This window comes from Pinus tabuliformis, chromosome 2_2 (genome assembly GCF_031772625.1).
Source record: "Pinus tabuliformis cultivar Carrire ecotype Pingquan chromosome 2_2, CPIR1, whole genome shotgun sequence".
Taxonomy (NCBI): domain Eukaryota; kingdom Viridiplantae; phylum Streptophyta; class Pinopsida; order Pinales; family Pinaceae; genus Pinus; species Pinus tabuliformis.
In genome coordinates this window covers 878,157,323-878,171,713 of record NC_142300.1, presented here as the reverse complement: position 1 = coordinate 878,171,713, position 14,391 = coordinate 878,157,323, and the positions used below count along the sequence as shown (strand labels likewise).

At 31.9% G+C, this 14,391-nt stretch overlaps 1 pseudogene; it reads right to left on the bottom strand.

Moving 5' to 3' along the window:
* The window catches only part of LOC149195809 (putative alpha,alpha-trehalose-phosphate synthase [UDP-forming] 10), a 135,035-nt pseudogene extending 122,759 nt beyond the window's left edge, over positions 1–12,276 (bottom strand).
* Positions 12,277–14,391: the final 2,115 nt, after the last annotated feature.

Genomic DNA, 14,391 nt, shown 5'->3' with positions numbered 1-14,391 from the left:
AGGCCACTTCTATTTTTGGAGGCACCTGGACCATGGAGCTAGAGTTTAAGCAAAAACATATTATTAAACAATAGACAGGTTGATGATGACTCTCATTATTTTCGTATGGAAGAATGTGATATATCAATCCCATATAAGAATTAAAAACTAGAAAATGGACCACTACATTCTATATAAACGATATTTTTTGGGTACCAAAAGCAGCCCTTGTGCTCATTCCCTCAAAGATTATGTGTATTGTTGATTAGTGAGCATATAGTGCATGTATGAAAATTCAAAATTATGTTTTCACTATGGAGCTAAGTGCACATAAATTTTCTTCTCTCGACTCAGACAATGTTTACTCAAACCAGAAATAATTGAAGCATTTTAGTGCATATTTGAGGTGATTTATCACATATATGAAATGATTTGTGGAAAGGAAAGTTTTCCTTTTATATTTATATTGCATAGTGATTGTTCCAACAACTTATGTCTATCCAATGAAGCTAGAGTTGGTACCAAACAGTAAGCATTGCAGCACAATTAACACAATGGACTACCAAAAGGCACCATACAATACTAAGTGGAATATATATGTGTTTCATCAATAGTTCTAGATGGAATTGAAAATTGCACATATTTGTTGGAATTGTAACAGTGGAAATGCAATAATTTCTAAATATTGATACCATATATGAATTTTTATGTACTCCAATAAGAATTTTCATATATTCAACTAGCTCAATGGCTATTCCATTGTGAAAATGTTACAAAGAATGGGCATCACTATGGTGATTTTTCTATTAGTTTCCCCCTTACAAACAATACTACAAAGCCTGAAAACAACCATGGAGGTGGGGAGGTGAATTCATTGTTTGATTTGATACAAACTGCCCACATGTCTTATATTTTGCAGTATGAATCTCCTCTTCATTACGATACAAAAGGTGAAGACTAGAATAAAATAAAGCATTCTATAAAGTGCATCATGTAAGCTTTTATTAATGCTGAAGGACTGAACTACTTGCAATACCTTGTCAAGGAAAATGCAATAGATGGGATTTAGGATAAAAAATGCATTATGATGCTTAATTCATTTTCCAAAGTTGGGAATGTTTCTGAGGTTTGAAGTATCTATCATGATATGAAAGCTACATGTTATCTTCCCAATATGCCACTTTACAAAAGCTTATTGTTTTTCTTTCCAAAAGAGGGTCGGTCAGAGATGATGAATTGATTGTCAAGGAGATGAAAGCATCTGGTTTTCAAGCTTGATGTGAGCATCTACAACTCATGTTAAGTATGTATAGGGACATAGGGAATTCAAAGAAAGTGATTAAACTATATCAAGGCATGCAAGAAATTGGATTTGATCTTAATAATAATATTTATAGAATTTTACTTGCTATGTATAATAGGCATCTCAGGACTGAATAAATTGTTACCATTTTGAGAGAAATTAAATGGTTTGGTTATGAACCCACATTAAATTCATACAAAGAATTACTTTCTACATGTGGTAGGCTACAACTATGGGAAGGGATTGAAAATCTCTTCAAAGAGATGGAAATGAGTTCTTAAAAATTAGGTAAATTAGCATGCAATATTAATTGAAGGGATACAAGCATGTCGATGAATATAAAAAGTATTATTTTGGACCTAACTATAGGACATGGACATGTGTTATTGAATGATCCTCTTTCATTTTTAAGAATGGTATAAACCTAAGGGGGCTATCAATAGTTTTATCTTCGTAGGAGTTAGAGGTATGGCATAGATCGTTTACTATTCTATCATATGCCCTCAATAGAAGAATGATTTCAATAAAAGAAGAGAATTTAAGCATACATCTGGTGGAAATCTAGGTTGTGTCCTTAGGGGTGATTCAATTCAACTTGGGAAACACGAACCCTCATAGGGTTGGAATGGATTCCTTTACATCCTTACTCAATTATGGAAACGTTGGTCAGGTCTGAGCCTAATCATCTTCATATTCATCCTCCTAGTGATGGTGATCTTCTACCTGGAGATTTGGGCATGTTATTCAAACTCTAGTTGGCAACAGATCTTTTCCATTGTCACACTTGAGGTTTTGGGGAGGAATAAGCATCCATCATCTAACAGAATGGAGAAGAATGGTTTTGATGGAAACATTATGGAAACATGGGTACCATTCCTATATCTAACATCAAATTATGTTTGCCTCCATTTTTATTCCTTCTTAAACCCGACTTCACATCTGTTCAAAATCCTTCACTGCTATGAGTGAGAGTATGATATCTACCATAAGGCTAAAATCCCTTTTAAATTGGCCCTTTAGAGTAAAATTATTAGAATACTCTGCATCCAAAAAGAGAATACAAGATACAAATATTTCTAATGAGAATATGATGTCTATCATAAGGCTGATACATCACACACTCTAAAAAAGACCATTTTAAATTGGCTCATTGGAGAACAATTAATAGGATACTGGGCAGAGGGAAAGTGAACGAGAAATAAAATTTTTTACTTTTTAATTTGAATCATGGTAGGCTGTATTTTATTATCCACCATTAAAAAATTATATATTTCATAGCTATAGTGTAATGTTTATAGTATTATATATTTTATAGATATAATGTAATATAACGTTTATGGCATTTTATATATTATAGGTATAGTGTAATATTTATAGTATTTTGATGGGTAATTGACTTGGTCAAATGTCAGATATTCAATGAAAATTGAATGTTCATTCGGTATATGACAAAATTTCAAATGTATTCGGATATACGACTAAAGTGTTATGATATATATGGTTGTATGAGATTTTGTATTTTTCATACGCAAGTCAAATCCACAATACAATGGAAATATTGGAGTACGGTGTCTAATTTTCTACATTTATGTAGTACCTCAAAATATTCATCAATGTCAAAGTTTATGGGGTCAAATATATATCCATGGCTTGAAATTTAATCACCCATATACATAAGTAGTCATATTTAAGTTTAATCATATTGTGATTCTTATGCATCACTAGCTACAACTCCACTTACAAATCTATGGGCTGAACTTTTCCTAATAATGTAGGTGCATGTATATGCCTTTTCCAAAGCCTCATTCTAGAATTCTGGTTAAGGGTTCATAGCCACAGGTTGTTGGTATTGAGTTATTATTTAATTTAATAATTTACAAAAATGTTAATGGGACCTTAGTTCACCAATGGGATAGATGAGGTATTAATGAAAAGGTGAAATATTTTACATCATCTAACATATACTAATTTTTCTTCACACATATGACTTGATATTGTAACATTTTCAAGATCTAATGTTCAAGAAATACCAAAATTCCCATAGGATTCAAAACAATTTCATAAGAGTCTAGTATTGTTATATTCATAATGTATGATCAAACAAGATAAACAACTTAATATGCAAGTCAAAAACTAGTATCCTAAGTTCTTTGGATATGACCCTGAAAACAAAAAATGTAGTTATTCATAAAAAGTGAAGTCTTAAACTAAAGGAAATGTGTTCCATACTAATTAACCAACACTTCTCCTTGTAGGTATTCTTCATAATGTATTTGACCCAGTTGTATGCCCACTCCCATTTTGTATAATTTGTTGACCCTTGAATTCAATTCTCTATGAATGTGATCAAAGGATATAACCTTGAAGAATCTAATCCACTCCATAAGTCTAATCATTCACTGATCCAATAACGATTTGTTTAAGGAATTTTAACCTTTCAACCAATCTATAACAATGTTTGAATCCCCTATCACTTGTAAGTTTAGGTTAATAAAGTGACACAATTAAAATGACTAAGATAATTGAGTGATTCGTATTATGGTAGTACTTGTTAGATAGTCGTATTTTTGTTCCTAGATTAAATTAATCATTCACGTTGGTCATTTTTTGTTATGCTACTTATTAGCTAGTCTTATATTTTAATCCATGACTAAATTAGTCACTTATGTTGTCGTTTTTAGTAGGGTCACTTAAAATTCCTCATTTTTTGTAGTATTTCACCTGGAAAATATATGGTGACTAATGTTTTTAGTTGCCTAGTCACTAATTTATCATTTTCTACTAGTGAAAGCAAGAGGGAAAATCTAATTTCTCTCTTTCTATTGGCAAGTAATAGACATACCATAAAACAACAAAGAGGGAGAGAGTATAACTGGACCCAATTGAACCAGTTGGAGTCATTACACAAATGAATATGAGTCTGATTTGGGACCCTAACTGGGTGGTCTCCCTTACATGTTGATGAGGTCATTTTTTAACTTCAATAGAGTTTTACTAACAGATATTTGAGGCATCATGGTATCATCATAATCCAAATTACTGGCTCATCTATTACTCTTTTTGTAAGCCCAAACAATATGTTTAGTTGAAAGGTTATGGAACCTATAATCAAGAGACACCATTTAGATCCCAATCCAAATCCTATTCTATAACATTAGTTTCTATAGTGCTCTCTACAGGTTCTTTGAAAGTATCATATGAAACTCTCAACCCAGAAGGCTACATCATGAGTGTCGACATACCTAAAATGGTTTCCATGTCTCATTTTCTTCTCAGCATTTGGCATTGTAATGGAAATATTCATAACATCAACTAAAGCTTCAATATTCCATGGATTTACACAAATAACACCACTTATATAGGGTGGAATCTAATAAACTTGAAGACTACCAACATAATTTCTTTATGGTTATCAGATGTGATGCCAAATCTGGCACATAGTTTTGTAATACCTTGCCTGCAAACAATGTATTCATATGGGATTAAATTTAGACAATCTTGGACTACAAATATAATGCAACATTATGCAATTGTGTAATATGAAACTTTTTCATACAGCAAAACATGTATTTTCACCAATTCCATAGGTTGATATCTTTTAGTTCTAAATGACTCGTTTATCCTTTCTGTGGTGATAAATGTCTCCTCTTGGACCTCCAAAACATCTCTACCTTGACTGCATGCAGGGTTTGGAAGTTGCACCATGACCAATTCACCAACCAACTCCATTTCCAGAAGTTTCAAGCATATTCCCTTGAAAATATCCATGTCATCAACCCAAATAAATGTTATATTTCCCTCATACTTTTCATTCAACTCACTAGTTACTAGCCGACATCAACAAACCTTAAGACACCCTCAAGTCGACTCATGTGTATGCCCACATGCATAATATTGATCCCTACATTTCATCAATAATACTCCAAGCCTATACATTGTCTCTTATACTCATACTCCAATCTGAAGACCTTACTGCAATAAGAAAGAAAGTGCCTCTCATAATTGAATGTATGGAACCCAATTAGATCAAAATTCAAAAAAAAATGATGGCAATGAGGTAGCCAGAAGGAAAATAGGGTACCACACAACACATAAATACACTATTGGAGGTGCTACGAAATATTTTCGTAACGTGCTAGGAAATGTTTTTGTAGGCCCCCTAGGCATTCTGTCCTCATTGTTGGGAAAGAAAAATGACCTGGGCTCATTATAGGCTTGACTCTCCACCTATGAACTATTGGGTTGAATTATATTCTTTCCATGACTAGCCACAGTAGTTAAACTAGGGGGTTAGACGGGGGGCGACGACCCCCCTTGTCAGGGGGAGGCAGCCCCCTTTTATGGGGTCCAGGGCAGCGACCCGAGAATTATTTTTTTCGACCCTATATTAGGTGGGCGAACCTACCTATGGTTTTGTGCATGGAATTCGCACATGGTTTTGGGAGTGATGGTTTTCGAACCATGATATTTTGTAGATTCGTTAAGGGAACTATGGTTATTTTCTAATCCAAGGTTAATGTTATGAAACCAGCTCAAGAAAAGATACAAAAGATAGATCAACGCCTTAGAATTCAGCCGCTTCGAGGGGGCAACCTCCTTTACATTACATAAATGAACAATTCTTGGATGATTCAAATGACAAAACCACCTTTCTATATATAGGAGTCTAAAGAGTCACAATATAATCCAGCCAACATAACAATAATAATATAAAGCCACAAAAATAACAATAGAGGGATTCTATGGGGCATAGTAATAACAATATGGGGGCAATAGGGGCACAACAATATTAATAAGGGGTATAACTAGAATAGTAATGGGGTAATCACTAGTATTATGGGGACCCAACATGCCCCTCTCCTTCAAAAAAGTGTTGTCCTCAACGCTTGAGTAGTTCTGGATGCTTCTACATAAAATTCTCATCCTCCCATGTGGAATCTTCAGCGGATAAGTTCTTCCACTTGATAAGATACTCTGAAATTGATCGATTTCATAGCTGTCGAGTTCTTGTTTTTGTGATTGCTTCCGGTTCCAATATAATTTTTCCTTCCTCGTCAAGTTCTGGCAATATTGTTTGAACTCGGAGCTTGTCGCCTATAACCTTCTTTAAACATGAAACATGGAAAACTGGGTGCAATCGAGAAGCTGCAGGAACCTCCAATTTGTATGCCATAGTACCAATCTTTTGCAACACCTTGTACGGACCATAATACTTTGGTGATAATTTATTATCCTTCTTAGCTTGCTTGAGGGACATTTTCTTATATGGTTGTAGCCGTAGGAATACCCAATCACCTACATCAAAACTTATTTCACTGTGATGTTGATCTGCTTGTTGTTTCATTCTATTCTGTGCCAACACGAGGTTATCCTTTAAGAGTTGGAAGACTTGTTGTTGATGTTCAATGTGATGTTCCAATGCCTGAACCTTAGAATTCTCTCTTAAATATGATGTGATGGATGGTGGTTGATACCCATAAAGTGCCATAAATGGGGTCATTTTTGTTGCTGTATGGAAGGAAGTGTTATACCACCATTCAACCAGAGGCAACCATTTGACCCATTATGTCTGTTTATCAGATACAAAGCAATGAAGATATCCTTCCAAACATTTGTTTACTATCTCAATTTGCCCATCATATTGAGGATGATAATATGAGCTATGAGCTAACTGAGTACCAAGACAAGAAAATAATTATGTCCAAAAATTTCCAGTGAAAATGGGATCTCTGTCACCTACAATAATCTTTGGGTTTCCATGTAGCTTTTGAATTGTTTCCCTAAATGCAGTAGAAATTGTATTGGCTTTAAATGGATGTGATAATGCACAAAAGTGTGCATACTTGGTAAGTTTGTCAACTACCACCATGATGACACTCTTTCCCTCAGACTTGGGTAAACCTGTGATAAAATCCATTGAAACCTCCTCCCAACATTAGCTTGGAATGGATAAAGATTGTAATAGACCCGGTGTCTTAATTGTTTCAACTTTATTTTGTTGGAAAACCAAACATTCCACCACAAACTTTTGAATATCTGATTTAAGGCCATCCCAAAAAAATTCCTTCTTAACCCTGTGGTAAGTTTTTAAAAATCCTAAGTGCCCTCCTAAGGGAGAAGTGTGCAATTCCATAAGAATCTTTTGTTTTAGCTGGGAATTCTTACAGGGGTATAAGCGATCTTTGTGCCATAACGAATCATTTTTCCAGCTAAATGTATCAGACATACTGGAGTCTTGTTGTAACTTTCGAATAAGTGCCCACACTTCTTCGTCATTCTTCCACTCCTCCCTTGCTTCATTTATCCAATCTGGTTGGATAATGGAAATGGCGCACAACAATGCTTCCACATCCTCATCCTTTCTTGAGAGTGCATCTGCCACCACATTTTGCTTCCCTTTTTTGTAGATGATTTCAAAGTCATAACCCAACATCTTTGTGACCCACTTTTATTGCTCTTCAGAGGATAATCTTTGTTCTAAAAAGTATTTAAGGCTATCATGATCCGTTTTTACCTTGAAGTGTCTTCCCATTAGGTAGGGTCGCCATTTCTTAAGTGCATGGAGTATTTCCAACATTTCCTTCTCATAAATAGCTTTGCTTAAAAAATTTCCCTTGATTGGACGACTTTCAAAAGCAATGGGTCTTTCATCTTGCATTAGCATAGCACCAATTCCATTTCCTGAAGCATCACATTCCATAATAAAGGTTTTTGTGAAGTCTGGTGTAGCTAAGACCGGTGCTTGGCACATTGCCTCTTTAAGATGTTCAAAGGCCTTTGTTGCTTTCGGAGTCCATGAAAATGCATCTTTCTTCAATAATGTTGTTAGAGGTGCTGCTATTCTCCCATAATTCTTAACAAACTTGCGATAATACCTTGTCAACCCGAGAAATCCTCGCAGATTCTTTATGGATGTGGGGATTTTCCATTCCTTAATGGCTTTAATTTTGCTAGGGTCTACCTTATCTCCTTCATGAGATACAATATGACCCAGATATTCCACCTCCTGGACTCCGAAGAAACATTTGGATCTTTTTGCATATAATTGTTTCTCCTCCAATAGTTGTAGCACCCTCTCAACATGTTCAACATGATCCTTCCAAGACTTGCTGTAGATTAGTATATCATCAAAAAATACTAACACAAATTTTCTAAGGAATGGTTTGAAAATTGAATTCATCAAACCTTGAAATGTTGAAGGTGCATTGGTAAGGCCAAAAGCCATGACCAAAAATTCATAATGACCCTCATGAGTTCTAAATGCTATTTTCGGAATGTCTTCAATCTTCATTTTGATTTGATGATATCCTGAACGAAGATCCAACTTGGTGAAGTAAATTGATCCATGCAATTCATCCAGTAATTCATCAATGACAGGAATGGGGAACTTATCTTTAATAGTGAACTTGTTGAGTCCCTATAATCCAGACACATGCGCCATGATCCATCCTTCTTGTGCACCAAACAATGTAAACGTTGAAACGGGAACTCTGGCCAAAAAACCCCGAAAAAACATCAAAAACAGTGCTAAAAGTGAATAGTGTTGATGCTGGAATAACACCTTTTCTTTTCTTGGGTAAATTTTCAACATGTTTTAAAAATGGTGGTGAAAACCAATTTTTTTGCTCAAAAATTATCCAAAAAACACCCTCAAAATGAAAAGGGTTTATTCTGGAAGAAGATTTTTTTTTTTCAAAAGTTAAATTTCAACATCTCGAAATAATGGCATGAAATATTTTATCATGGCCCCGAAAAACATTAAATTTAAAGAAATAATGAAAACATAAAATTAAAAAAATAAAAATTAAAAATTAAAACAATGAAAAAACACAAAAAAAAAACCAAAAAAACAAAACATAGATTAAAATATCTATTAAAAGAAAAATATAAAACAAAAATAAAAAATGAAAAAAAAAAAAATCCATCATAAAATGTAAAAAGAACGAAATTAATGATAAGAACTAAAAAACTAAAAAAAAATTATAAACAATTAAATAGTAAAAAAAATATTTTAAAAAAATGGGGAAAAAAATGAGTAATCTTAAGCCATGCATGTCTAAGTATGAACTAATTCAGACTGTGAAACTGCGGATGGCTCATTAAATGAGTAATATTGTAAACCAAAAAAAATTGGTAAAATAAAATATATATGGAAAAAAAAAAAAAAAAAAAAAACATTTAAAAGAAACAAAAAATTAAGTGGGTGAAAAAAAAAAAACAGAAAAACAAAAAAATTAAAAATTAAAATTAAAAACAAACTAAATTTCAAATAAAAATAGAAAGTTAAAAAAAAATTAAAAGCTACTAAAATTAAGATTAAAATGTTGATTACTTAAAAAACAAATATAAAAATATATATAAAAGACAAAAATTAAAAAACAAAAAATTTAAAAAAAAAATTATCTCACAAACCATAAAAGAATTTGGAAGACAAAAAAAAAATTTAATATATATATATATATATATATATATATATATATATATATTAAGTAAGTAAAAATAGAGAAATTAAAAAAAAAACATTAGAAGAAACTGGTAAAAAAAAAAATTAAAAACAAACTAGTTTTAAAAAAAAATAGAAATTAATGAAAAAAAATTAAAACCTAATAAAATTAATATTAAAAAAAAAAAAACAAAAAAAAAAATTCAAATTATAAAAAAAAAAAAAAAAAAAAAAAAAAAAAAAAAAAAAAAAAATTGTATTTTTTATTAAAAAAAAAATGTAATTAATTTTTATTAAACATAGATATTTTGTTTAAAAAAAATCATTTTTTTTTAACACGTTTTTTATTATTAAAAACAAATTTTACTTTTATTTCTTTTTTTTATTTAAAAATAAAATTATTCAAAGATGTTTTATATTTAAAAAAAAAAATAAACCTATATTTTATATTTAAAAAAAAAATTACATTAATTTTTTTTTTTAAACAATGTTTAAAAAAAAATGAAAATTTATTTTTTTTTAAACCATTTTTTTTTATAATTAAGAATAGTTTTTTTTTTTAACCATTTTATTTTTTTTTTATTTAAAATTTTAAAAATTATTAAAAAAAATTAAAAATTTTAAAAATGAAATCGGTATTTTTTTTTTTAATTTAAAATTTAAAAAATTTTAAATTTTAAAAATTAAATAAAATTTAAAATTTAAAAAAATTAATATCATTTTTTTTTTAAATTAAAAATTTAAAATTTTAAAACTTAAATGTTTTTTTTATTAATTAAAAAAAAAAATTTGGCGCCCCCCGTCCGCCCGGCGGAGGGCTTGCGCGCGGCCCCTCCACCCCCGGCAGCGCCACCACGGACGGCCGGGGGGCGGGCCCTCGATTCTAGGAATCGAGGGCCCGCCCCCCGGCCGCCTGTGGTGGCGCTGCCTGGGGCAGAGGGGCCTGGCCGCAGGCCCTCCGCCCCCGACAGCGCCACCACGGGCGGCCGGGGGGCGGGCCCTCGATTCCCAGAATCGAGGGCCCGCCCCCAGGCCGCCCGTGGTGGCGCTGCCGGGGGCGGAGCGGCCTGCCCGCAGGCCCTCGGCCCCAGCAGCGCCACCACCGGCGGCTGGGGGGCGGGCCCTCGATTCTGAATCTTGTAGACTTCAATCTTGTTCGAGTTACAAACAGCCCTACCAATAACAGGAGTATAACCAAGCCACCAAGAGCACCTAAAATTATGGGTATTTTGCTTGAACCTGACTTTTGTCGCCCTTGTGGCGGTGGCGGTGGTAGATCGCTAAAGAAAGATTTCAAATCATATTGAACAATGCAGTTGCCCGTCAAACCCCGAGCTCCAGACGCTGAGTCGTTATCTTGAAACAATTTATCGATTGCTGTGGAAAGACATGTTTTGCAGTCGTCAAGGGATATATCTCCCGAGCATTGTGCCAGACCGTAGATACGGCGAAACGAGGTGTCTAAAGTTGTGTTGGAAGCGTATCGATTCTTTGAAGATCCAGATGTAATTTCAGATGCCAAACTTGACAAAAGCTGCCGAGCAGCCGCGATAAAATCAGCAGGGCTGGTGACAGTATCGATATTGTAGAAAAAATGTTGATTAGTTTCATTATATCCATTAATATCCAGTTGTCCGGTAAAGTTGTAGTTTCCATTATAACGTAAGAAGCAGAACTTGGACCAAACTCTACTACCCACGTCATTAGCACAATCCTGCACAACGGCAGCCTTTGCTTGTTGTGAACAATTGTGGCACTGCTCGATTGTGGCGTCTCCCCTGCATTGGAGGAGGGCATATATTTGGTTAGGACTTTGGCCATGCGTTTTCATGTTACCTTTCCGCTGCTATCTTCAGGTTATCTAACCGGAATTCTACCATCTCTATTCCAACTAGTTAAAAAAATTATGAATATATTTAGGATAAAAAAAAAACTAATTTACTATAAATAAATTTGATAAAACTAAATTTTACGTTTCTCTTTTAATTGTAGCTTAAAATAGTTTTTATCATTTTTTATTTATCTCACCATCAATTTAGTTAGTTTAAACCATTAAAATAGTTCTTATCATATTTTTTTAATCTCATCATCAATCTAGTCAGTTTAAATGTCAACTTTAATGTAGATATTCTTTGAAGTAAATTCTCATGAAAATATAATGCAAAATGATTACAATGCCATGTTTGAGTCAAATCAAAATCTAAATCTACATTGGCTGCATTATGATTCTCCAATATTTATGCACATCTCTCGTTGGAAGTTCCTCCCTAGCGCATTCTAATTTACAAGAACTTGAGATATGCGTTTTCTTGTTACCGACTTACCGGCTTTGGGGTGTGAATTCTATGTTGTCCACAAGAAGAGTACTCAACGCTGCATTCACGTTGCTCACAAAGTTACTGTCGTTTGTATAGTTAGCGGTCCAGTTGCAGATAGGAGGGGGGTACCACTCTACTTTCTGTGCGCTGATGCAAATATTTCCTGTATCAACAGAAAATATGATCAACACAATAACAATAGAGAGGTTCAGGACTCTGGTGACCATGGCCATTGCAGAGGCTATCTTTCTGTCGGCTTACTCTCCGTCCTTGAGAATAACAATAGATATGCTTCGTAATGGTAGTGGAATATGATTTGGCAGTTTTTGTTCATATTGCTTCAAGTCTTCGAACGTTTTCCCGAAGGAAGACCAATTGAAAGCAGGGAAAGATCCCTTATGTCTTCGGTCATGGATAAAAGATCCCTTATTTAATTTTTAAAATTTAAAATTTTTTAAATTTTTAATTTAAAAAAAAAAAAAAAAAAAACCAATTTCATTTTTAAAATTTTTAATTTTTTTTAATAATTTTTAAAATTTTAAATAAAAAAAAATTAAAATGGTTTTAAAAAAGAACTATTCTTAATTATAACAAAAAAAATGGTTTAAAAAAAAATAATCATTAAAAAAAAAATTAATTTTCATTTTTTTTTTAACATTGTTTAAAAAAAAATTTAATGAATTTTTTTTTAAATATAAAATAGAGGTTTTTTTTTTTTCAATATAAAAGATCTGTTGGATAATTTTATTTTTAAATAAAAAATAGAAATAAAAATAAAATTTGTTTTTAATAATAAAAGAGATTGTTTAAAAAAAAAAATTAAATTTTGATTTTTTTTTAAACAAAATATCTATGTTTAATAAAAAATAATTATATTTTATTTTTTTATAATAAAAAATACACATTTTTTTTTTTATAATTTGATTTTTTTTTGTTTTTTAATATTAATTTTCTTAGCTTTTAAATTTTTTTCATTAATTTCTATTTTTTTTTTTTTAAACTAGTTTGTTTTTAAGTTTTTTTTTTCCCCGGTTTTTTCTAATGTTTTTTTTTTTTTATTTCTCTATTTTTACTTACTTACTATATATATATATATATTAATTTTGTGTTTTTTTTTGTTTTCCAAATCCTTTTATGGTTTGTGAGATAATTTTTTTAACATTTTTTTTTTAAATATTATTTTTACTATTTTTTAAATTTTTTTCATTAATTTTTTTTTTTTAATTATTTTGTTTTTAATTTTTTTTCCCTAGTTTTTGCTCATGTTTTTTTTCCCTCAATTTTTACTGACTTATATATATCTATATTAGTTTTGTTTTTTATTTCCAAATTGTTTTATGGTTTATAAGATATTTTTTTTAACATTTTTTATTTCTTATTTTTGTCTTTTTTTATATATAATTTTTTATTTGTTTTTTAGAGAGAATTATTTCATTTGGATTGAAAATTTAATTAACGATGTATAAATATGTAAAATATCGAAAATTAAAAATATCAACCTTCTTCTTTAAATATGCAAATCAATAAAAACCTCACTACAAAAAAAATAAAAATAAAAATAAAAACAAAAAACTATGAAGAGGAAGACCACTTCAAAAATTATTAAATTTACAAAATAATTATTTACATTTCATACATTAGCAAAGTTAAAGTCAAGAAAACAGGCTTCTTAAAAAAAGGGTCTGATGCAGAATAACCACTTTTTAAAATCGGCATGAAAATCACTACCATTATAAAACGCAATGTACATAACAAGAATTTAAAAAAATTAAAGTGCCAAAAACTATGCTCTAAAAAAAACATGTGTGTTCTGCATCACCCCTTTTCAAAATCGGGTCACTTTTTTGCTATCTCTACAAAACGGGTAACAGTATCAGTTCCCGTTTCAAAGTTTACATTGTTACCAATACTACTGGAGCAGAGAAAGAACTTTGACTCGGTTGAATTATACCAGCCTCTAGAATTTTTGCAACCATACATTCAATTTCACTCTTTTGGACATAGGGATATCTGTACGGCCTGATATTTGGAGGAACACTTCCTGGAATCAGATGAATAGCATGATCATGATCACGCATAGGTGGGAGACCTTTGGGAGTCTCAAATACCTTGAAATGATTGTCCAGGACTTTTTGCAGATCTGGATAAATAGATGATTCTGATGTGGAAACATCTAGCGAACATAATTGTGCAATTACACCTCTTTTCTCCTTTTTTAGAATCTTTTTCATACCATTAGAGCTGATTATCTTTCCTGGTTTCCCTGCAATACCTCTTAATTCAAATTCCTTTCCTTCCATAGAAAATTTGATGAAAAGTTCTTGAAAATTAAAAGCTATTGTACCCAA